The sequence below is a fragment of the Cyanistes caeruleus genome, chromosome 5 (genome assembly GCF_971803275.1).
Source record: "Cyanistes caeruleus chromosome 5, bCyaCae1.hap1.1, whole genome shotgun sequence".
Taxonomy (NCBI): domain Eukaryota; kingdom Metazoa; phylum Chordata; class Aves; order Passeriformes; family Paridae; genus Cyanistes; species Cyanistes caeruleus.
In genome coordinates this window covers 79,578,983-79,603,807 of record NC_141705.1, presented here as the reverse complement: position 1 = coordinate 79,603,807, position 24,825 = coordinate 79,578,983, and the positions used below count along the sequence as shown (strand labels likewise).

Below are 24,825 nucleotides of genomic sequence, written 5' to 3'. Positions count from 1 at the left end.
TGAGTTGCATGTTGTTAGAAGTATGAATTTCTGAAGGTAGGTCCCCAGTGTAAATGCACGTGACTCCAGAGAGCTCAGACAAAGCTGTCTTGGGATGTTTTATCCTTGGCTAAAGCGATGTGCCGTGGCTGAGCCAATGGCATTGTTCCCTGCCCCTGAAAGGAGAATTTCTGTTCCCAGTCCTCAGGCCCACTCCGGGGTTGTTGCGCTCTGCTGAGCCACTTCGGCTGGCTCCGGCTGGAAAAACCAAATTCCAGCTTTACTCACAGGCTAAAGCCAGCTCAGTGCTTTGTCAGAGATGTGTAACTGGTGTAGAAGTGAATGTGTCGCTTGAAAGCAGGATGGTTTAGTTCTGTAACATTCAGTCAGAGCCACTTTCAAGGCACAGCTGCTTTTATATTTTGTTAGACATCTGAGAATTTAGTTTCCGAAAAGATGTCTGGTGATGTTGAGTTCTGGGGTAGAAATAATCTCATTTATTATGTAAGTGTTCTTGTACAGACAGTTTCTTTAGAATCAAGGCTCTCTATGCCTTTAACATGAAGACTTCTGATAAGAAGATCTTAACTAAAAGTGGTTCACTCGAGGTCTTTGTCGTATTTAGTAAGGATTAAATAAGATTTTTCCAGTTATGTATGATAGAACTGCATAATGAGAGCTAATGAAATAGTCAACAGAAAGTAATTTTGTTCCTGCTACATAATGCTGTACGATAAAATTTGAAATTCACGGAGCTTCTATCAGTTTGATTAAAGCTCATTTCATTCTCTAAATAAAGCCTCTTAGATGGTGGAAATTGAAACTGAGAACTGCAATCTCTGGAGTATTTCCTAACAATTGTTTAAAACCATTACCTGAATCAGTTATTATTACATTAATCAGCATCAAATTCGAAAAGCAAAAGAAACAAAAACCAAGCAAACAGAAACAACGAAGCAACCAAAACAACCCAGGGGAAATGAGGAGAATTTCACCTCATATAAACTTGAAATTCTGTAAAATTCCAGAACAACTGGATGTCACGCTGTAACCGTGATACAATGACTCTCTCACTGCAGACTCCGCAGAACTCATGTCTGGCTTTGCCATCCAGTTGGTGAGTTCTTTTGTTCAAAAGGAAAGCTTCCTTCACCTAAAGAAATGTCTAAGCAGCTCCTGCTGGCACGAAGTGTTACACCAGACTTGTGCCTCTTGCTGCTTGAGTGCTCAGCCTCAATTTTCTAGAGGCAGTTCAGCTGTAAGCGTGGGTCTTACTGTGTAAAAGAACTCATGTAGTGGAGTTAAAAGTATATTTGTGAGCTAATAACTGGACAGCATGCAAGGTACACGGTCTGCTCTCTATTTAGGGACTGAGAAAGGAAATGGAAAGGTCAGCTGAACTTGGAATGTGTGACACTTAAAGGCTGGGCATGTAGTACAAGCAGTACAAATATTTGTTTAATGCATTTCTTTAAAATAATACTGTAATTCTCTGATACCCCTGTCGTAAATCTAACAACTGCAGGTGATGCTCCAGAATAATCAATATCATCCTTTTGCATGACTTATGCATCCTTGAGAAGGTAAGTCATCTACTGCGTGGGGTTTTTTCACCTACTGATAATCAGCCTTCCAAAAAATCGATACATGCTTGGTGGAGAAAGAATTCAGGGGTTGCAGCAAGGCATTGCAGGCTGTATTTCTTCCGGTAATGAAAGTATCCAAAGAGGCAGTGCTGTCTCTTTCAATTCACTGATACTCTTTCTAGCTGTTGTAACCATTATGTTAGTGACAGTTATTCTGTGTAAAAAGGATTTGATAATGCTTTTATCTCTCAGCTCTAGAAAACAGTCTTGCTGTCTACAAAAGGATGCTGGCCTCTGTGCTGTGTGTGCACACAGCCGTGATTTGAAGCTGTGCATAGTCAGACTTCTAAGTGCATTCACTCACATTCATCTTGTAAACATGTGAAGCAGGCATTATCTTTTTTTGATGAAACCTCACTTCCTCCCAGTTTGGCTTTGTTTCCTTGGTAGAAAGGCCACTACTGTTCACACCACAAAATATTTTTCTTAGGCTCCACAGCAGATAATCGGAGAAATGAAGCTCCTGAATTCCAGTAGTCTCGGCCTATTTATAAAGTTTGTAAAATTTATAAAGGTTGTAGGTGTAAAGTGTTGTCTGCTGAAATGAGCCTTCAGGATTTGAGTAAGAGTTTGATCTGATGATTGAAGGGTCCCAGTCTCAAGAGTCTTTTCTTCATCGTGTTGCAGGCTTGTTCAGTGTCTGCTAAAGCCCAGTGTCACGGTTCAGGCTGCTCTGCTGCTCTGAGGGCTGACAAGCAGAGGTGGTTGGGCTGGAAGCTTTGCCTGCTTCCTGCTCTTGGAAGTGAGCTCAGATGCCAGCCCTTGTTTGCTTTTGCTGCTCATCATGATGAAAGAATTCATCCAGAACTTACTGGAAGTACTAATGAATTGGTGTTACCAAGGGTCAGCAGAAATCCAGGGTGCTTTTCCAGTGCCATCGTTCTTTGGCTTCCAGCAACTGTGCAAGCACCGGTTGCTTCAAAATTGTTTCCAGTCTTGAGCCTTAGGTTCTAGCTCAGGTTGTGTCCCTGAGCCCCAGCCTGCTCAGAAACCTTCCCAGAAAAATCTAACCCTCCTCTCCAGCAGGGCCTCTTATTGCCTGCCAACTTACTGGGTTGTCAGGGCTCAGAGGGTGAATGGCTGAGGGTTTTTTACACTGTTAATTATGCAAATTAGGATGCACAAAACTTTCCTTGGACTCTGCTCATTCAGAAAAGACTCAAATGATCTCATTTATTTTAAATGCTGAAAAGCCACGCTAAGCTGTGTGTGATTCAGCGTTGCCTCCGTGGCCCCTTGGCTGGCCTCAGCAAAAGGAATGGAATGACAAGAGAATTTGTCTGGAATCACACTGCCCTTGACCAGCCTGGTACCTCTGGGAAAACATGTGCTTTGTGATGCCAGGAACTCTTCTCTGTCATGAGTGACCTGGCTGTCTCCAGGCCAGAGCTCTGCCCTTGCCCTGGGAAAAGGGCACAGAGGAAGTACTGGAACAAACTGAAAAAAAAAGAGATTTAACTGCTTTAAGTAAAGAAATCAGTCATTACTGATGCACATTAAAAATGTCTGGTTAGTGCTGGACAAATACATTGTAGTGCCCTTGTTTATCTTCCTTGTTGGTTCAGTAATTTCTATAATTTTCTCTTAGACCAGAAATAGACCTGGAGTTTAAAGGTGTTGGCTGTTGTGATTTCAGGACAGTACAAGTCACTGTTTTTATTACATTTAATGACTTTGTAAATTAGCTGATTAAATTGTTCAGTAGATTTAGTCTTGGCATATAAAATAGCTTCTTTTAATCTGAAATGTAATTGAATAGGAAGATATGCCCTTCATATCTTTCATATAAGAACTTAGTGTTATTTATTACCCGTTATTTTCCAAGTAAAATGAGAATAATTAAATTCTTAATTAGCTGAAGCATATTTTTTATTTAATTTTTGTCTTAATTCCTCACAGAATTCTATATTATCTGTTTGGGGAATTGCTGCCAAAACATTAGCATTTATCATAGCAGAAAACCCATTTAAATTGATTATTCAAGTGGCTAGTGGCCAGTTTGTATTTTTAATGGTCTTACAAATAGCAAGGCCTGCGTGCTAAAGAAGTATCTTAGGAAAGTGGATTTGAGTGACAGAAATCCAAAAGTTCTCATTTTTTTTCAGTTTAGTGCTTTTTTTATTGGTGACAGTGTATAAATGAGGTCATTTTTGCACATGGGAATTGCTTATTTCTGAAAAAAAAATTAAAGTTTTATGTAGGTAAGTACATTAGCAAGAAATCTTGTAGATGTAAAGGTAAATAAAAAAGATATTCACGTCCCTTAGGTTATATGAATCATTACTAATTATTTTAATTAACGATTTAGTTAACCAATTCTAATTGGAAGGTGCTGGTGAAACACAAGCTGTTATCACTGGTTGTTTTGGTACATAAGTACCAATTAATATTTCCTACATCTAGGGCTAATTACTTGAAAAGATATATTTTATTAAAGGAAACAACCCTGCAATTTGTCTGTATAGATCCTTTTCCCTTCCATTAGGCTTCTGCTCCTACTGAACATAATGAAGGAATGTATAGGTTCAGGCCAAAAATGGTGTCCTGTGCCTTCTTCATTTGTATATTTTTCATCTCTGGTTGGCCAGTGTTCACCTAAATGTTATGTAATATTCCCTCTTCTTCCAGAGGAGTAATATAACCAAAAGACCCCCAACAAGTTTCTTTTTTAGGATGTTTGTAGCAATATTTCATCAGGAGAAAGCTCTAATGAGGAGTAAAGAACTATTAAAACCTAAATCCATGACTCAATTTCCATGATTACTCTAAAGGAAATGTAATTGTCAAATGTGATTACCTTGAAATTTTGAATATAACAATGATTTTGTGTGAGCAGAACACTGTAATGTCTTTTCTTTGTGTATAATTAACACAATTAGAAGAAGTAGGGAGAAAGAGGTACATGGAGTTTTAAGAGATGAGGACAGAGGAAAAAAAGCAAAATGAGATGTATGAGGGACTCCTGGAAAAACTTGGATTATGTCAGAGGATACATTTTGGATGTAGTGAGAGGAGAGGGTTTCTCCCATGGCTTTAAGGGAAGTTACATATCCAGGACAGCATTTGAGGAAAGCATAAATCATCATCTCTAAAGATTTATTGTCCTCTGAAGAGCCCTGGCACAGCAATTCTGTGGCCTCTGACACACCTGTTACCCTTGCATGAGCTGAGATGGAGCTGGCCCACAGAACACGGCGATTTTGGGTGAGGTCAGAAATTACTCTTTGCTCTCACAAGGGGTTGTCATTCAGGGGTTGTTGAAATTTCAGTTACTCCTTAAACCCTGTGTGATAATGGCAGCCAGAACTCTTGAGTATGGGAATAGAGAATAAATAGGTGATTGAAGGAAAATGACCTATTTTCACTTCACTGTGAACTTGAGTTTTTCCTTCTGCCCCTCATTTGCTGTTAGTTGAGTGAGCTTGAGAACCCCTGCTGTGCTAGGCCAGCCACTTCTTCATATTTAAATCTTTTATTTTTCTGCATGTTCTGCCTTATTGTTTTTTGTGCATGATTGTATATAATTTACAGTAATTCTAGAGAAATACCAAACCATATCTCCCATAGGCTGGAGATGCAAGGTCTTGAAAGCATCTCCTTGTGGTGTTTCTCAGCAGGATCCCTTTCACCACTGAAATTATTGCAGGAAACCACAGCTTTTTGCCCATGAATCCAAACAATAATATGTGATGAACACTGATAAAAGAACAGAGAGCTAAGGCTGATAAAGCAAAGTCTGCAGCTATGAAAAACAAAAATTGTGGTTTTCAATATTTTGATTAGAATAATAACTTGACCTGTGCCAAATACAGGACGAAGCAAAGAATCAGATGAAACCCAAGAGCATCAGAGTGTTTGCAGTGCCAAAAGGTGCACAAGGAGATAATTCATTTCTGAATTGCTTGATTTGAAAGATACTTCCATCTTCATACCAGAAACTTGGCTTTATGTAAAGAAAAATCTTGCCACTTTCAAAGCAGAACAAATAGGAAGGAGACACAGGTGCTGTTTATTTTGAGATATAAATGATATGGAAGGGATATTTAGATTGATGGGAAAGCAAAACAAGCTTTTATCCATGAAAAGGTATTTTTCCTTGTCACACATGAAGGGTTTGTTTTGATTTCTCCATTAAACCCAAAAAGACAGGGGACTTGTAGTGGTAGAACAAAGTAAGTGATACAGAGAACGTGATCTCGCTTCACGTGAATTTTCATTGTGTAGAAGTAAAGGCAGTGACATCACTGAATCAGATTTGTTCAAAATTCCTGTTTCAAGTTTGCCTTTAATCTGATGTCAATCATGTGCTTTCATTTGCCCTTTATCCATGTAATAGGCTAGTTAATATTTAAGCGTTCACTTGGTGCTTCTTCCCCTACAGAAAGCTCCAAATCTGATTCCAAATCACTGTCTCGATTTTTGACACAAAGAAAAAAGCAGATTTTAAAAATAACAAATGAGCTTTCAGGAGCGTAAGAGTTGGGCTGGTCTGAGAGGTGGGCTTTCCTCCTCCCATCTGATGTGTGACTTGTTTTTCCCCCCTGACATTTTAGACTTTTCCTGGTAAACCACAGTGAATTCTCTCAATTTCCATTTATCGGTACTTTGCAGTTCCCATCTTGAATGTTTGCATCATTCTTTTATCAATCCCTGCTGTATTTTTACATAAATTTGCCAGGGTTTTGGGGTATGTTTTGGACAAAGTCTGCATTTGATAAAAGGTGACCTTTTGTTTTGGTTGTCTGGCAGACTTGAGTGCTAATAAGCTGAAGGATGAGGTGTTTAATGAGTCCTGTGTATAGAAATAATGATAGATGACTTATTTGGAATTCTACAGACACAGCATGGCCAGGCATGCTGAGGAGTGCCTGGAACTGCACCAGCCTTACACTGGGAAGCTTATTGATTACACAGAGACAGGCTACATTTTAATAATTTTTGGAACACTGTACTGCCTCAGGTACTAAAATCCATTAAAGGAGGATTATAAACTTTGCTTTAACCTGGATCCTAAATTGTTTCTTGGTGTACAGTCAACAGCAGCTCTGTGAGATCAATCACAGGTACTAAGGCATATTAAAATCAACTTGTTTCATTTTAATTGCTGGTAGACCTGACTCTCTGTGAGGCAGCTGTTCATAAAGCTAAATTGCTTTTCTGCCAGACAGGAGCTTCATTTCACTTCATGGTAGATTTTTGCCTTATACACTTAACCAGCATTTTGCTTTCCTTTCCCCCTCCTTCCCCCTTGCCTATGATTTTCATTTCTCTCTGGATAATTTTCACTGTTTTGCCTTCTCTCCTCATTAGCAGAAGCTGCAGCCTCACCAGTGAGTCAGCTTTAATAAAGTAGGTGGATTGTTTGAATTATTAGTTGATGTAAAGGTACAGACCTGGAGCTCTTCTTGGTAGTCCCTGTTAACCTGTGCAATGTGAGCAGTTTTGCCTGCAGACTCCTAATCAGCTCATAAAAACTGCTGCCTCTGTAGATGGATATATTAAGAACAGATAGATTTATTTAAAGTTGTATCCTGTTTTCTGTTTGGCTGCATGCATTTTAATTTTTGGTGCTTTGGGTTTTGGTTTTTTTTTGTAGGGGAATTCTATAAAGCCATTTAGTTATTTCATTCCTGGTTTTGCATCTCCTGTCCTCCTGTCTTTTGATAGGGAAAAATCCATGTTCAGTTTGTAACAAGTTATTTCCTTGCTCCAGTGTCTGAAGTTAATCATAGGCTTTAGTATCAGAAAAGCAGGAACACACCTGAGTCTTGACCTCCCACATAATGTATTAAACATGGCTGTTGCCCTCATCTTCTTTCAGCAGAATGGGCTTATAAATACCTACCTGCTGCCCAGCATGGACACAAGATGCTGCTCTGTTCTGAAGAGTATTGGATGCTTTCCCATTTCCAGTCAATTTGAGAATTTTCTCTGTCCTTCAAGAGGCAATTGAAGCTTCTGTATCAGGTCAATACTTTCAGGCTCATAGTAAATGCAGGGAGATAAGAACAAAATTACTGCTTTTCATTTATTGAAAGGCAGCACTTGCTGAAAAGAGAACAGGTGGATGCAAGAGACAGGTGAGCAAAACCAGAGCACTGAATTTTGGGAAAAGAGCAGTGGTTCCAGCACAACAATTGTGCAAATGCTGAATTTGTGCATGGCATTACAGTAATGGCCTATTAGGGAAGTAAGTGGTGGCAATTAGGGTGATTTGGACATGATGTCTGTGATTCTGGAGGCAAAGGGAGTCAGTGGCATTGGAGAAAAGATGCACAGCTTTGAGAATTGAACACACCATATAAAGTAATGTCATATTGTCAAGGACAATTTGAGGAATACACAGCACTGAGTAATTCTGTATTTATATATTTTACTAAAATTTTTGCCCTCATGATAGCCTTGACCCTGTAGATTTTAGATTTTAGCATGCTCTGTGGATTTTCCAATAGGTTCACTCCTGTGAAATAATGAAGGGGATGTTTTTTCATATGAATGATTCCCATAATTTCACGAGTTAAGTTAAAATGTTACTTGTCTGTTTCTGCTTTATTTCTCATTTTTCATTCATGTGCATTCTGTGCCTGTCTTATGTGCCCCTTCTGTAGCAGGTTTTAAAATGCAGATTGCAGGTGGAAGGGGCAGAGGGACAGCACACACCTCTCTCTTGCTGTGATGCTGGGAAGCTTGATGAAAAGGGGGCTCTTCAGAACTCCCTTTTCATTTTCTCCTGTCTGCACTTAGTAATTTGCACTAATTTGGGATTTTTGGGGTTTTGGGGCAATGAGAAAAGCATTCTATAAATACAGCCATATTGCAGATCTCTTGAGATCTTCTGGAGGCTGCAGTCCATTCCAGTGGGCCTCAGTGATTCAACATAAAGCACATCCCTTGCAGCTGCCCTGCTTCTACTTAAGCTCCTCTTGTCAAGGCTTCTGTGAAAGCAGACAAAACCCAAAGTCCTCTCCTGTGGCCTCTTGTCTCCTTCAAAAGGTTGGTAAAGCCACACTTGTGTGTTTCCATGCTGAATTTCTGGAGATTTCATCACTTAGCAATGTGAAATGCGTCTTAGCTCATCCTCTCCTTGCTTGTGTGCCTGCTGAACGCCTTCTTCTGCTGGGTCTGTCTTCAAAGGCAAAGAGGGTTTGCAAAATTCAGCCAGAGTTGAAAAGAGAACCTGCTGTTTGTAGAGATTGTTCTTTCAGCGTTCCTTGGCTGTGGAATGCACTCCCTTGTTGTTCTCAAATAGCTGAATGGTTCTGAAATAAATTAATGGCTATCTCAGTGCAACTTAGCTCTTAATTACCTGGAAGGACAATGTTTTAAACCAGAGGTGAACTTACCCTTTAAATAAAGCACCGATTCTCTTCCTTGAAAAAGGCCTGACGAGTGGTTAGTCGTGTTTAGGCAGATCTCTCCTCCACAGAAGTGCCAGATAGTAAAACAAAGACATGATTTAACAGTTTTTCTGTGGCTGGGCCAAACTCTGGACAAGTTGTTTTGCTGTGAGAAGGGGGCAAGAATTCCTTCTCTGTGTGTTTACATAATCTGGGAGTCATTGTTATGAATAATGAGCCATCTGAATTGGAAGAACCCCATGGCTCACCTGTATCAACCAGCTACCATGGTGATGGACATGGTGTAAAAATCTCAGTAAAACAGAACCCTAAGATATTATATTCTCTCTAGTCTTTATTATAAGTCCCAGGCAACCACTCCCAGAAATGAAAATCCTCTAGCCAATGTTAAATGTAACTCAACCTTGGCTTGTGGAATTCATCTTCGGAATGGAAAAATTGTTTGTCTCTGTGTCCAATTAATTCTTGGCTTTCATCTGAAACTGCCAGAGAGTTTGCCAACCCAGTTTTGATGGGTTTTATTTATGTAATATAAATCCTTGTCAGCTTGAGAATTAGTCTCATATATTCATTGGAAAGGGATTTTTTATTCATCAGCAACCTGGATGTTGTACACAGGGGACCCAAAAATGCAAGAATCTGTCTTACCTTATGAGTCAAAGTTAAATGCTCTCTTTGAAGAGCTGTTGACCCTGCATGCCCCATACAGGCAGCAGGTAAACCAATGAAACATTGATTATTAATAGAAAACAGATACATTATCGTCTTCCTGCCTAAAACCTCTGCTAGGAAGTAAGCTTCCTGAGTTCCTCAACCTGATGAGGAACCCAGTGAGGTTTTCAATTTTTTCTGCTTGCAAGATCTCTCAATTTTTTCTCCAAATGAGAAATAGTAATGACTGTTGCTTTTGATCAAACGCTTAAGACATATTGATGAGTGTTCTAAGAGTTACTGCAAGTTTCCTTTGCGGATTTTTCTTGGATTCATTCCAACATTTGGATTAGACCTGTGCTTTCTTGCTGTTGTCAATTTTGCTGCTGTGTTCCAGTACATATTTCCCACTCCTAATCTTTCCTTAGCACGGAGGAGGAGGATGGGTGCTGTTCCCAGTCTTGGCACGTGGGCATCGTTCCTACCCAGAATGTTTTGCCTGAACATCGTGTTGAGCTCCCAGCTCTCTAGTGATTTGGTCAAACCTCTAATAAACAGAGTTCTCAGGAGCTGGAACCTCCTGGTTCGCCATGTGCTTGGCAAGATGCTGGTCTTCCACAGCAGCCTTGGGTATTTGATTTGGCAGAGTGCCTGGCAAAGGTGGTGTGTGTCCAGCAGGGATGAAGAGTGGCTCGAGCAGTTTCCTTCTCATAGAGATGTTGCTGGGAAGGTGTGACCTGCACTCTGCACATCACTGCTGCATGCCCTTCAAGCTAAACACAGCTGTGTGTGTTCCAGCTTAGGATTTTCACTGATGTCATGTGTCAGTGTCCTCCAGGAGAAAACTCTGGAAAAAGTCAGGACCAAATCAATATTGCTAGGAATGTGTCTCGGTCATGTTTAAGGAGAGATTTGAGTTAAAACCTCATTTCATGTTTTGCTTACTTACACAGAATCCATTTTGCCTACCTATTTAACTGCTTCCAAATAATTCTTACCAAAAGAAGTTGTAGAGTAGGAAGTGTACATGAAAAAAGTGTGAACAGCAGAAAAAAATTATGCTGACTTTACACCCTTTCCTGTACATAATTTGTATTTCTGCATTCTCTTGTTCTTTAATGTGCTTGAGAGAAAGTGACAATGGAAGAAATAGAGCTATAATTTAGTATATAGAAAACTTTAAATTCATTTGCGTAATTCTATATGTACAGGGTTCTGAAGGATAAACATGGGCAAGCACAGCTAGCTGCCTTTTTCTGCAAGTACACAAATGTCTGTATATAATCTTATAATGTAATATATTATTTTCCCATAATGCATAAAATACCTTAGAAGTATAAAATTGTTTGTAGTTTTAGTGCAAACTTGTATCAGCAATTGTAGCATGGAAATAATGGCAAGTTTAAAATAAAGTTATTTTAATTTGCAAATTACAGGAGCAAACAAAAATAGAAGTGAAGCAATCAAAACGATAAAATGAAGATTTTTCATTCCGAATCATCCGTTTCAGATTTTACCCACAGGAGGTATGAAGTTTGCTCTGAAATTATGGAGCTGAATTTCCAGGAATCCCTTTGTTAGAGTAAGGATGTGGGAGTTGGAGCAGGCTGTTACCAAGAAAGCAGTTGTTGCAGGGAGAATTACCTGGTAGGCAGTGCCCTCCAGGACAGGTGTGCATTATTGGAAATAATGGACACTTTGCTCTGCTCAGCATGGGCAGGATCTCATCCAGAGTCCCTGGGCAGAGTCAGGATGCTGCACTGCAAGGCAAAGTCTGTGCAGAAGGAAGGGAAGCCATAGGAGAGCAGAAAGAAGAGAGAGCTCCAAAATCAGCCCTCTGGGGGAAAGGCTTCTGGAGCCACTTCACAGAGAGAAGATAAAGGGATGGTACATGAAAGGTGCTTTCAGCATGGCAAGAGAGAAATTATAATGTACATCTACAGATATGAAAAAAAATACACTTAAAATACAATTACATTTATCTTGTATATTGGGAAAACTTTCTAATGGAGAGGTTACTTAAACATTGGAACAAGGCTGAGTTTAAATGAAAACAAGCCATTCTAAATAATAAAACCACGCAGCAGTAAAATCTCAGAAACAGCAAATCGGCTTCATTTTGGTGTCCATACCAGGCAAATTCTTTGGCCAGACAAACAGGGTTCTGCAGCTGACTTCTCCTCCAGCCTTTGCTTTGAGGAATTGCTTTTGTGAGCTTAAGCAGTGGGAAGGGTGGTGGGAGGACCTGGAGCTCTTCCTCTGGCTCCCCACTCTTGGCTTGCAGCACCTTGTTCGGTCCAAACCGCTGTCACAGACCAGACACCGTGGCTGAAGTCAAGAGCAGACCACACTTGTCCCCCCAGGCAGGTTCTTGTGGCCACATTGTGGGTGTAATCCTCATGGATTATATAGACTTCCCACCATTCTATTAAATCCTAATGGATTTAATAGACTCCTGCCACTGGAGAATTTGTGGTTACACACATAGTACCGAGTGCAGGAGACACTGGGTTGTTTATTATTGAGATGCTCCCAAGTTGTTGATACCAGGCTGGTAAGATTTGTTTTACACAGATAGCTGTGTGGGTCATTAGTGAAGACCTGAAACAGATGATTACTGAAAATAATTGATTTTCAAACTATGGTTCTTTCTCAATTAAAATTATCCTGAGGCACTCAAAAGCTATAATTTAAAGTTGTAATAGAAATACAAGCAAGTCCTCACTTGATGTTTTAGATACAAGAACCATTTTGAGTCATGTGAGCTGTAAAAAACTACCCTTTTTATAACAAATTGTGTAAGTTTAGTTGTTTTTTTTTATTGGATTAAAATTGAATTTGTTTTGGTTTTCAAATGTGTTCCAGTCAGGAAACTGGAGGCCATTTTGTTTATTGGGGAAATAATGGGCACAAAAATGAGCCCCACTGTGGTGTCATCGGCTCCAAGTTTTCCATTGGCTTGGATGATACCCAGATGTCATTACTCAGTGCTCTAAACCTGAGATTTCACCTGAGAATGAGGGAAACAAGATCAGCCCTGGCTCTCATGAGCTTACTGTGGGCAACCAAGCTGGTCCCTTTAGTTCCAGAGTGCTTTGTGCTTCGTTTGGTAGAGGTAAGTCAGTATCTCTGATGAAGAATTTTAATGCTTAGGGCGTGGGGATTGTCTCTTAGAGCTGTTAGACAGCAGCAATATCCACAGTACACATGTGCTGGGAGACATTTCACCCTGGCTCTCTTACCCTTCTGCTTTTCATCCTGGTAGGATCATTCCACCCCAGTTTTAAGACTCCTGTTCACTCTTCAGCTTTTTCCCACTTCTCATCTGACTTGGTGTAAAATTTTTGGAGGCTTAATTTTGTGAAATGGAGTTTGTAAAGGGTTGTGGTTATTTGACATGAGAACTTGCAAGAGAGAATTCGTGTTTGCAACAAAAATAAATTCTTACCCCAGAAGTTCCTCCCTCAAATCTTTGCTGTAGGCTCTATTGATAGAGTGACTTTGGTATCTTTATATCTCCTCATTGCTTTGACTTGGACAGAAAATATTGATCTGTAGCATGATCTGTCCAAGGGCAACAGCATCATTAATTGCTAAGTGATCTGCAAAACAATTAGAGACCTCCTGGCTGGTGTGCAGAGAGATGAATGGAGCTGTCTGCCTAATCAGATACAGTTGTATCTATCTATGGACCCAATTGTGTTGTTCTGAAATGCCCTCAACATCTGTCACTTCCCCCTTCTCACAGGAACATATGCCGTGCTCTGCTCTGCAGGTCCTGCTCAGAAGCCTTCGAGGAGGATTTTATTGGGCTGGGACAGAATAGGTAGCGTTCTTGAGGAAATTTTTATCCCTTGTTTACCTGTTCAGATGTGCTTTGTGAGAGATGAGCAGAATTAAGCTAGAGGTTCTAAGCATTGAAGAAGCTGTAATTCACATTTGCATAAACAGCATCAAGACAGGACAAATGCATTAGAAATTAACTCAGAGCTTGAGTGCAGGGAATTTAGAACTTGGGGAAACAAATAGGATCAATGGCTTTTGAGGCTGTGGTCTTCAGCACCCAGTGTTTCAAAAGTGGACTTAAGAAGTGACACACATGAATGCTGCTGCTTGTGTGTGATACTCAGTTTAGTGCCTCAGTACTAATATCTGATGTTATTTGCACTTTTTGTTTGCATTTGTTACTGTTTGAAAGTTGTTTTTTTTTTAATTCTGATGACGAGATTTGTTAGAAAAGTTCCTGTGGCAGTCACTCTGTCATTGCAGCTCGAATTTGAAATTGGTTTTGGTTTAAATTATATACAAATTGTAATAAATTTTCCTCTCCGCAGTATTGCTTTAACACAAAGCTAATGAGAAATATACCCAGTGGGTAGCTTCCAATATTTTTGTTGCTGTATCTGGCCTAATTTTGTCAGAATTCTGCAGAGAAGCTGTTATTTCTTTCAGTACAGGCCTTGCTGTGTTCAGCACAAGGGCCAGAAGAGCAGGAGCAGAAAAAGCTCATACTGGAGAGTGGGTAAGCTGCTGCTTTATGTGGGATTTAGCACCTGCTTCTTTTAAGGAGTGGTTAATCTTTCTAAATTAGCAGCAGATCCACTGACCATCCTTCCAATCCCTCAGAAGGAAAAGGGATGAGGGAGTCCCTGCAGTGAGTGATTGAGTGCAATCCCTATTATCCTGTCTCTGGGCAGGGCAGTGGGAAAGAGCCAAGAGGATTTATCTGGTAGATAGAAGGGTTGGAGGGGGAAAGTGATCCTTCTAAAACCACCTGAAAAGCTTTTTGTTCCTTTAAGAAGCAGTTCCTTAAAAAATGGAGCTTTTCTCTAAAAGCAGCTGTATGTTTCCTGTTCTTATTTTGTCTTCTAAGCATCAGTATTCCACACATGGAATACAGCCAGTACTGCTTTTACAAAAACATTCACAATTTTGGTAGAATGATTTTGTGATGCTTTCATTGACATCACATCGGCGGTTAGGTGATGTGACAGAATAATAAACTGGCTTTCCACTTGTGCAGACAGGTGTTCACTTACACCATAGATCACGTGTAAAAATGAGTCTGGCAGCCCTGTCCCTACTGCTCTGCTTTATAGCCCAAAAGGGGAAGGAAGAAAATGAAAAATGCTTAACTCTTGGCAAACTCCCAATTTAATTTTCATCTCTATATGTTCTGCTGCCCTCCATTCAAATAAAGAAAAAAACAAACCCAAGGCCCAGTTCCTTCTGCTGGTCACAAGAAAGGTACCAGAGAGTCTGAGACAAAAGCCCGAACAGCAACAGTGAAATTTTCTACCAGCGCTGTGCTGCAAAGGGGAGGTGTTTGTAGCAGGGGAGATTTGGTCTTTATTCATGCATGATTTTAGTTTCCACAGTTACTGGGATGCTTGGAGGAGTTGGTGCTCGAGGAGACTCCCACAACTCAGCTGTGCTTTTCCTAGCACTGCTCTTGTGTTACTGGCTGGTGGGTTTTGGAGCTGCAGCTCCAAAAGCATTAGTATAGGGACTTAGACATAACACAAGAATTTTTCTGGAGTACAAGGTATAGGAAGAGAGAGTTTATATAGTCACTGTGTTATAGTCAGAATTGAGCAGGGCTGTTACAGCCTGTGTAGAGATTCTCTGTAGGCTCTGGGTCCAGCCTGTACCTCATACAAAGCACTGGGAATAATCCCTCCTGGTGTCTATCCCAGCAATCCAGAGCAATGTTTGCTGTTGAGATCCCAACCCAGAAATGCAAGAAGTTTTATGTAACACTGTGTCACCACATCTTAGTATAAAAAAGCAAAAGCAGATAACTACATTTCCAGTGGCCTGTATGCTGTATGGCAGGTTCTTTGCACCAAGAACCCAGCAAGTCACAGCCCTTGAGCTTTTTCTCTGGAACATGAGTGATTTGTCTGATACTGGCACAGTCCCACAGGGCTGGCTCCTGCCACCCTTAGTGATGCTCTGTAGGCTTTTCCTGTGGGATTGAGCTGGGCTGTCTGTAGATTATGGTGGTGCTTACTCAGAACCTAGGGATTCAAAACTCGGTGGAGGAGCTAAAGTTTTAGCTTAAACTGAACATGAAGCCTCTGAAGCTGCCTGGGGCTGTCTGGAGTTGTACAGCCACATTTAGTAAACAAAATGAATTGTGAACTTCCTTTGTGTGTTACTAGCCATGAAAGGGGAAAGAGAAACTTCAATAAAAGCACAATTGCTTAATTACTTGAAGTAAACACTTTGCATCTGTGGATAGCTGTTCCTGGACCAAGGGTGCAGGAAGAGGAGACCAAGTGTTCCAACTTGGAACAGGAGTTTAAGTTTAAATGTACATGGCTGTGCTCAAATGCAGAAGTTAAAAAAATGTACATAATTGTAATGATTTTTCAGGATGAGTCCTTTTAATTCAGTTGAGTTTTGTTCTGCTTAGGATAGAACCTCTGATTTGTTAGGGAGAGAGGATATTCCTCTTTTTTATCCCTTTACCCTGTTTACCAGTTTCTTGCTCCAAATAAACCCCTTTGATCAGATATTGTCATCCTCCTCTCCATTTATATTTACTAAACTGAATTAATAGCAGCTAAAAGTATCTTTTTCTCAAAGAAGACATTGTTAACTCTTTTATTGCTGTCACCTTAGACATTTACCTAATCAAACACACAGATTGCAAGCTGTTCCCTGTGTTTGAGTGCCTAATCCCCAGCTGTTCCATGTCTGCCAGCTGCTAAAACAACAAGCATTCATCCTGAAGATGTCTTTAATTCCCTCAGACATTAACAGTAAAATATCAATACACTAGATATGAGAAGTACCAGCAATTTAGAGAGAATACTAAGATTAACTCACTTGAGAGATAACGTAAATAATGCTGGCTATTGCAGCAATTATGAATTTCCATGACAAATGTAGCACCTTTGCTTGGAATGCTGGAGAATTTCTGTAAGAAGGGCATATGGCCAGGATAAAATTGTCCTTCAGGTCTGAGGATGACTGTGGGGTGTGTGCCAGGGCAAGGGCTGCCCTTCCTGCCAGGCCACTCCTGGAGGTGGCTGGGGCATTGCCAGGGTAGCCAAGCCCTTTTGGAAGGAGAAATGGATTTCTGCATGGTTGTTACTATTGCCCATTGAACAATGTATATACATTATATCTATAAATACAGAAATAAAAGCAATATATTCCAACATCCATTCTGCTTGCTGTATCAAGCTCTAGTAAAAAGTGTGCTGTTTCCAAGGCCTGCTGTAGCTGTTGTTATTGCAGAGGAATTGAGGAGTGAGTTCTGGGAACTTCTGGTCATGGATGGAAATGTAAGTTCTGCTGCCAGTTGCTGAGAGAAAATCCAGCATGGTTCCAACGGGATTGTGCTTCTTTTTTTTTTATTTTTTAAGTGTGTGTCACAAAGTATCTGGAACACATTTGACACTGTGTAAAGGCAGATTTGCATTTAGAAAAGTGAGAGTACTAAAATTTTGCACCCAGTTCTAAGTTCAAAATAGTCTTACCATAGCTAATTTGCCAAGAGGAAAACGGTTTCTGTAAGTTCAGTGTCACAAAATAACACTGTCATATTTATCGGCAGCATTTCCAGAAATAACATTCAGCAGCATCTTCACAGGCAGGTAAGAAAAGCCTATTCCTGTTTACAAGATCCTGGTAATGAACCATGAAGGATAGTGCTTTGAAGCCATCTGTCAAGCACCTTGGTGTTTTTTGGGAATTGAAAGTGATTTAATCCCTCTCAGAAAAGAAAGGTGGAACACGTGCTGTAATTCTTAGTGTGTGCTGAAGTGGGAGAGAGCAGTTTGTTGGGACAGTAAGGAAGGGTGGATGCTCCCTGTGTATGGCCAGAAGGTGCAGCTGGAACCCTGCCCTGTGGCACTAATGGAGTGTATGAACAGATACAATCTCTGCTCAAAAAGAACCTCCAGGTTGATTTCTGTACCTCAGTTCTGTCTCCTTCAAGCAGATGTTCATTCTCTAATAATTGTAATGATTTTGATACATGTTTTTTGTGAAAGTGACTTTGACCCAGGTTTATTTCTCTGTCACAAAGCTCTCTTTCCCCCTTTTCCAGCAGTTTCCTCTGTTGTTGAGACCTGCATTCCCAAACTCAAGAACATCACACAGAGGTCGGTACCATTTGCCACTAGGACATGATGTGTTTTCCTGATCACTGTGTAGAGAGGTTCTCCCACTCCTTCCAGAGCTCTGGAGATGCTCACTGTGACAGGGAAATGTGTCCCTGCCTGGGAGATGCAGTTACATCAGTTGTCCCAGGAAGATTGAACTGCTGGCAGACAAGTGCAGTGAAATGCAGGTTTTTTAGCAAGCAAGCTCAGTATCAGACCTGCCCACAGAGGGATTAATAGCCCTGAGCCACCTCTGTGTGTCAGGTTACCAGCAGAGGGAAAAGAAGCACCTCCAAATTGTTCTAGCTCAGGCAAAATAGTTATCATCCTCATTTTTAGGAGATTTCCTTCATCAGAGAAACAGAGTAAGAAGACTGATAAAATGAACCCCATGTGGGGTAGGACTCTATGAAGCTTTCTTTTGTCAGGACAAAGGATGTCTTGAGAGTTTTCTTCCATTGGCCAACTTCTGAGCTTATCATTGGGACACACTTGCTGGAATCTATGTAGGCCCCATCTCTAAAAAAGTAGATGATACTTACAGACACCAGGGAAGATCAGTGCCATCCAAGTCTTGATTTCCAGCTCAGGTTACTAATTTTGTGATTAAAATAAACCTGAAAAATTATTAGGTTTTTCCTTTATAGCCACATTTATAAATTTACTGTCCCATTGCACTCTGTTTTCTAGAAGAACAGTACTTGACCTCAGGCTGGTGACTTGATCAGTGTTACCCTTTCCTGGGGTAATAAAAAGCTTGAGTTTTGTGTGACAATTCCTCCAAGGAATTTCTTCCCTAGCACCTATCCCAGATCATGCCACAGTTAACCAGTGTGCTTGCAATTAGCATTGATCTAAGTGTAAGTGTGCACTAAGTGTGGGTGACTCCTTGCTTTTCTTTAACAGAGGTTCTCCTTTGAAATAAACAGACTGGTGCTTTTTAATGTAGGACCAGAAAAAGAACCGTTTCAACCTCTTTGTTTTTCTTCCATGTTTATGCAGAAAATAGCTGAACAGTTTAAAACTTCGTTGAAAAATTATATCTAAGGCAACTCACACGCTTCAGCCAAAAATACTTTTTGCAGCCAAATTATCAAACCCTCTGAAAGAGCATTTATAATGGAATTGCTGATGCAACCTTTATTATAGGGATATGAATAGCTATAATGAAGGCTTCAGCTGATGTTCTGGCAAGCCTACTGCTAAAAATTATTCTGAATTTATCTGGCATTCAGAAAATGCTTGAAGTGGCCAAAATGTTTACACCATCATTATCATTTTGACAATATCTCTTTTATCCCGAAGGAAGTCGGTGATGAACAAATTGAAGCAGCGTGTGAGACGTGCGTATTTAGCATCTGTTCCTCATTCTCTTGGCAGCATTGTTTGATTTGAGAAAAGCAGGACCAAGGGCCCAACCACAACTTGCAAGCAGTTGTGTTGAATCAGCCATTATTACCCATTGTGTCATTAAAGTAAATTAGTGAGCAGCATTCTGCTTTTCTTAATGATCTGATTTTGGTTTGTAAAGCTGGAAATGTTTGCCTTGAGCAAGAGTGTGCAGTTCAGTAGGAGAGCACTTTGGACTTTCATGTCTTTCCTCTGGTTCTTTCCTACCAGTCTTTTGCACAGTTTTTAAACACCATTCATTCATTTATTTTTAGAAATTCATCCAAAGGCTTGTTAATTGTGGGCTGATTACAGACACAGCGTTTTCCTGTCACTGTATGATTTCAGCCTCCCTGAATAAATCCAGGTAGATATCAGAGAACAGAAATGGAATCTCTTTCATCAGCTTTCTTTTCTCTGCTGGTATATTTTCAGGTGATGAAATAGTGCAGTTCCTCTAATTCTGGTGGTTTGGCAACTTGTGGGATTGCACTGATTAATCAAGTTTGAGTGTTGGACTGATTGTATTAAACTCTTGTTCAGAGAGCTATCAAGTGAATTAAACCTGTCCTGTATTGACTTCCCTTAAGCTGAGAAGGGCTTGACATACTAAATCAATATAAACCAAATTTAAAATTATTTAAATGGGTGCACAGAAGTGTTTGCACTAGAATAATGAAATAACCTCTAAAATGCAGTTTAGACAAGTTCAATATAATGCAACTTGGGCTTCTGGCTTTGTTTTCCAAGGTTTTCAATGCTGATGGCAATAAACTATGCAAAAAAATCTTCTGCATGAAATTTCTTGAAAGATACATATTTTAAAATAAACTATTTTCTGTCATAGAGTTTTCATAGAGAAACTGCTAGAATTTCTATTTGAACATTTTACAAATGTCAAAAAAAAAAAAGGCATAGCATCATCTAAAAAGGGTTTCTAAATGAATGTTTTTGTGAAACTTCAGCTACACATGCTGGTTTGTGTCAGTTGGATATAATTCTGTAAATTTAGTCAAGTCTTCATCTCTCGCTTTTTACTTGAAAAATATGAAAAGGGAAATTGAGACTGAACCAAAAAATTATGACTTTGGTTGGAAGGCTTTAAATTGGGTTTGATTTGAGGAGTTTTGCAAGCAGCTGAATTTGCTGATAAACTGATTTTAACAGAACTTAAAAAAACCCGTACAGCTGGGGCGATATCCCACAATGGAGGAGTCTCTTGTTTATTTTCTGTTTGTCATCAAATTCAAAGCAGAAGATTGGGATTTTTTAATAGGAAACCATCCTGAATGAGATAGAAAAATAGCTGAAGTTTGTCTTGTACAATCCCTTATTGAAGAAGGAATCTCAGCAGATTCACATGTTCAGGAACTAAAGAGTCTAATGTTTCAATCAGTCAAAAACATTTCATTTCTGTGGTTGCAAAAGTTTGACTCTAGAGATGAGGAATAAGAGAATATCCTGGGGATGACAGAAGTGAAGTGAGGTTCCTTTGCTGATGTATTGCAAGGCCTGGATGGTGCTGGAGTTGCCTTGAGTTGTTCAGACTGCACTCACTCAGCACCACTTTCTTGATTTGCCAGTTACTGTTTTCATTCTTATTTTCCCAAGCACAACTGGGTATCTCTGCTCTGATCTTTGTGACTTTATATGAGAAAACTGGAATTTACAAAGTACATTGGGTAACCCCAATATCATCTTCAGGGCTTAGAGAGGTAATCTGTTGTATTGAATAATGATGAAACCCCAAAACTGGCCTTGCTGAAGGTACTTGGCACAGTTACAGCTCATTGCAATCTTAACTGGTAGCAGGTCCTTCCTCAGAGTGAGATTTCATTTTCTTCTGGGTGGCTGGCTGTGCTCAGTGTCAGCACACATAAACCAGCCTGAGCTGGAGAAGCACCCCTTGGGAAGGGAGCAGAAAACTTCCCCTGAGCATCCTGTCCACCGCAGGACTGTGCAGTGCTGTCACCGTGTCAAGGCTGAGCTCATACATTATGGATGGTGATCTACAGGATATCTTAAAATGCAAAGCAAAGAAGCTGAGGTGCACCAGGAGAGCCATTTAAAATAGTGCCAGGTTAATAAAGCACCCGAATTACATGGGATCGATCAAAGCACCTCTGACACGATCCAGCCCACTGAGCCTGCTAGAGGAGAACTTCAACCTATTTGAGGGAGACCTCCTCTGCAGGAACAGCCAAAACCAGCCACCAAGTGCTTCATGGGCTTCCAGGATTCTGTCCTTTCTGGGTCAGGTGTTAACCTTGTCCTGGAAGCCAAGGAAGAAATCCTCCCTTCTCTCTGCCACCAGTAACATATGCAGGAGCTGTGGGAACGCTGATGAAGGTGTGATCCATAAACTTACCCAGGTACAATTCCATCAAACACCAGCTGGCAGCCAAATGGGAGTGAGGATTTAGCAGGTGATAAATGGCAGATGAGCACACGCTGTCTTTGATCAAAGATTACAGTGGATGTCGAAGAACAGCCGCCAGTCTGACGATGGAAGTGAGGAGCAGGAGCTCAGCTTTCCTGGGGAAACAATTCCAGCTCCTGAGACTCCAGGGCACCATGAGCAGTAAAGCTTTTACCATTTGTTGGCTCAGGACATCTGTGGAAAAGGGTTGGGAAGGAGCAGCCAGTCCATGGGGAAGGAGGTTGCCCGTTTATCTCACCCAGAAGACTCTGGAGCATTTCCTTAAAAAGTCACAAAGATCATCAGTCTTACTCGGTACAAGTTAATTCCCAACAATGGTTACTTCAGAACATTTTGGGAGGGTTTCATTTCAATCTGAAAATCTATTTCAAAAATTTTTTTAGAAATGTTTCACTTTTTAAAATTGGAAAATAAAACCCCACTGACTAAACAAAGCTTTGGCTGGTCAGAGAAGGCTTCAAATTTTTTTTTTTTTCTGTGAGAAAATAGGCAAGTTTTACTTGAAGTGACCTGAAATGATCTTTTTAATGGCAGGAGATGCAGTTATTTACATGGCTCAGCCTGTCACTCAGCTGAATTGACAAAGATCACAAGTTGTGACAATTTCTGAGTCAGCTCTAGCCTTCTATCAATTCTGTGGCTAATACACATTGACAGCAAGCACACTTGGGTACAGTGGTAATTGGGTGTCTTGTGAATACTTAATGACATTGTTTAATTTGAAATATGTTTTCTCTATTGGTATTCTGATCAGCTCTGCATGGAGGAGGGGAAGCCTGGTTATGCTCCTAAGCTTGCCCTGGAAAAACAGCACTGGCAGGAATAAATGGGAGCGTTACATCTTGTGTTTTAAAATCCAGAGGAATCATGGAATGGGGTCACCCAGGAATGCCTGTGGGACACTAATACCCCACACCCCATACACTGCAAGGCTCAAAACTTCCTCCACCTCTGCAGATCTAGTTACAGACTGTTAACATGAAATTCTGTGATTGCAGCGGTATTTTCCCTTTGGGCAAAAATGAGAGTTTTAATAGCTTGTTTCTGGTGTATCCATTTTGATACAATGTCATGTGAACTAGATTTTTTGCATTTGCAAAAGAAGTCTTTTACAAAACTCTATTACACCTGACTGTGTAACTTGAGTCTCATCAAACCAGCAGCACTTTTCCTCTACAATATTGCTTTTGCTGATTGAGTCTCTTTCAAAAATTGTAAAAATTATTGGAATTGAATTAATTTTTCAAAAACCTATAGCAAAATACTTCACAAGGATGAAATATTCCCCTAATGTACCTCCTATCATATGATTCACTGTGGTGGAATTATCCATGTGTAATTTAGGGTAAAATTGAACCCTCAGTGAGCAAGTGGACTTAAGCCTGGCTTTAGAAATGATAGATGCATTTAACAGCCATAGTTGTAGCTCATTATATCATCTGAAATGTGGTTTAGTCACATAAAGTATTTAATTTAAACTATTCCAGCACTTGTGATAGACAGAAGCAGGGAGGATGGCCTCAAATATTAACATTTTCATTATTCTTTAAGCTGCCAGTCATTAGCTAACTTCTCCCTTGTTAATAGTAATGCTTGCATGAGTGTGTGCTGAATAATGGATTGAAGGTTTTCCCCACCAGCAGGCAGGCCAGTGGGCAATTGTAATTTAAAAAGCAGGTTAGTAAAATTATATTTGGGGAGCTATAAAAGCAGTTTAAATGGAGCTTGAGCTGTCCTGAGATGCTTTATTAGGCAAAGGATGTTGACAGACAGTAGCAGGACTTGGATCTCCCCTACATGCCTGAAGCTTGGAAATTGTAGACTTTATAAAGTCATGTTTAACATCTGATTTATCTACAGAACAGTGGGAAGACAAAGAAATAACAATGTGGTACTTCTTTTTATTTTCTTTTTATCAGCACTCTTCTGCCAGAAGGAAAATTGCTAACTGAGAGAAGGTAAGAGAGGCAGGGCCAGTGATGCAGAGTGGGATTGTTACATAAGTGAAGGTTGCATTTCTTTACACACACACACACAGATTGTCTCTGCAGAGACAATCTCCTCTTTCAAGAATTCCTCACGAAAGTCATTGCCTGCCAGGGGAAAAGTCTCTCGAAAATTGATTGTAATTAGAGAGCTAAGTATAGGATATGACTCCCTTACACGTGCCCTTTCCCCTGACCCTGATAAACACAACCTCGTGTGTTCATCCTCAAAAGGTGGAATCCCGCCAGGATAATGGGCACTTGAGACTGTTTATTGGAAGAACAGGCTTTCTGGGGAATGCAGACCGGAAAATAAGAATAGATGAAAGCTTTAGTGAATCAAAGTGGAGGAAGACTTGGTTGTGCTGTTTAACATTTGATGTTAGATGTGGTTGAGATGTCAACTGGCTTTTGTTTCTTTGCGTAATCTTTCATGCAAATAGGAATGTGTCAGCCACTCTTTGAGGGGCTGGAGCTGTGCTTTGCTAAATTTTGCCCCTTGGTGAAGTAAAATGTACAACTTAGGCAAGACAGTTGTTTATTTTTTTGGGTTTTTATTTGTCATTGTGAATTCTGCATAAACTCAGTCCTGTGGGAGCTGTTGCAGGAGGTGGTAATACCTTCCAAACATGACAGCTTTATCCCTGATAACAAATACTACCTGAAACTGCTCCTGCAGAGTCCAGAGAAAGATGTGGGGGTTTGTGCTGCAAGACTCACAGTGTAACCGAGATCATCAGCAAGGCTCTCTCTGAGCCAAATAAAATGGAAACATCATGTAGTATTAGAACAACTTAAATTCCTAAGGCTGGTTGGCATTCTTTCCAAAACAAGTGAAGATTGATCTTTGGACACAAGCTGTGAGCTGTGTAAAATTGCCTCTGCTAAATATATGCTAATTGGCATATGAATGAGATTTTGTTCATCTTCTGCTTAAATAAGTAGGTAGAGAAAGGCTGGGAGTGAGTCCTCATTTCTCCCTTATATGAAAAGAGAGTTGTTATCTTAATAATTTAAATTAGCGAATATAATGCAAATATGTGATTGTAGATCCAGCAAACATAAACAATTAGCAACCATTATTTGGGAACAATATACCAAAATATGTGTTCCTGCTTTTCTAAAGTACTTCTGAGGATTAAGATTGACATAAACCCACACAGATTGTATATTTAAGGTGTTAAATGCGGTTTTGTGTTCCCTTGGTTTTTTTCAACCTTATGGGAGAATCTTCCAAGAAATCCTGTGTTCAGTTAGATG

General features: G+C 40.1%; 1 protein-coding gene across 15 annotated transcripts in view; it reads left to right on the top strand.

Annotated features, from left to right (window-relative positions):
- Nucleotides 1-24,825, top strand: part of LOC111929010 (bifunctional heparan sulfate N-deacetylase/N-sulfotransferase 3) — a 255,816-nt gene that overhangs the window by 127,034 nt on the left and 103,957 nt on the right. The window contains exons 6-13 of one of the 15 annotated variants that reach the window (XM_086888066.1): nt 1,347-1,414; nt 1,505-1,562; nt 13,383-13,460; nt 14,092-14,156; nt 17,202-17,241; nt 17,697-17,751; nt 19,416-19,507; nt 23,500-23,538. The exons of the other annotated variants lie outside the window; for them this stretch is intronic. The gene's annotated coding sequence lies outside the window, so the exon portion shown is untranslated. The remainder of the gene's footprint in view (nt 1-1,346; nt 1,415-1,504; nt 1,563-13,382; nt 13,461-14,091; nt 14,157-17,201; nt 17,242-17,696; nt 17,752-19,415; nt 19,508-23,499; nt 23,539-24,825) is intronic. 15 annotated transcript variants of the gene reach the window in all.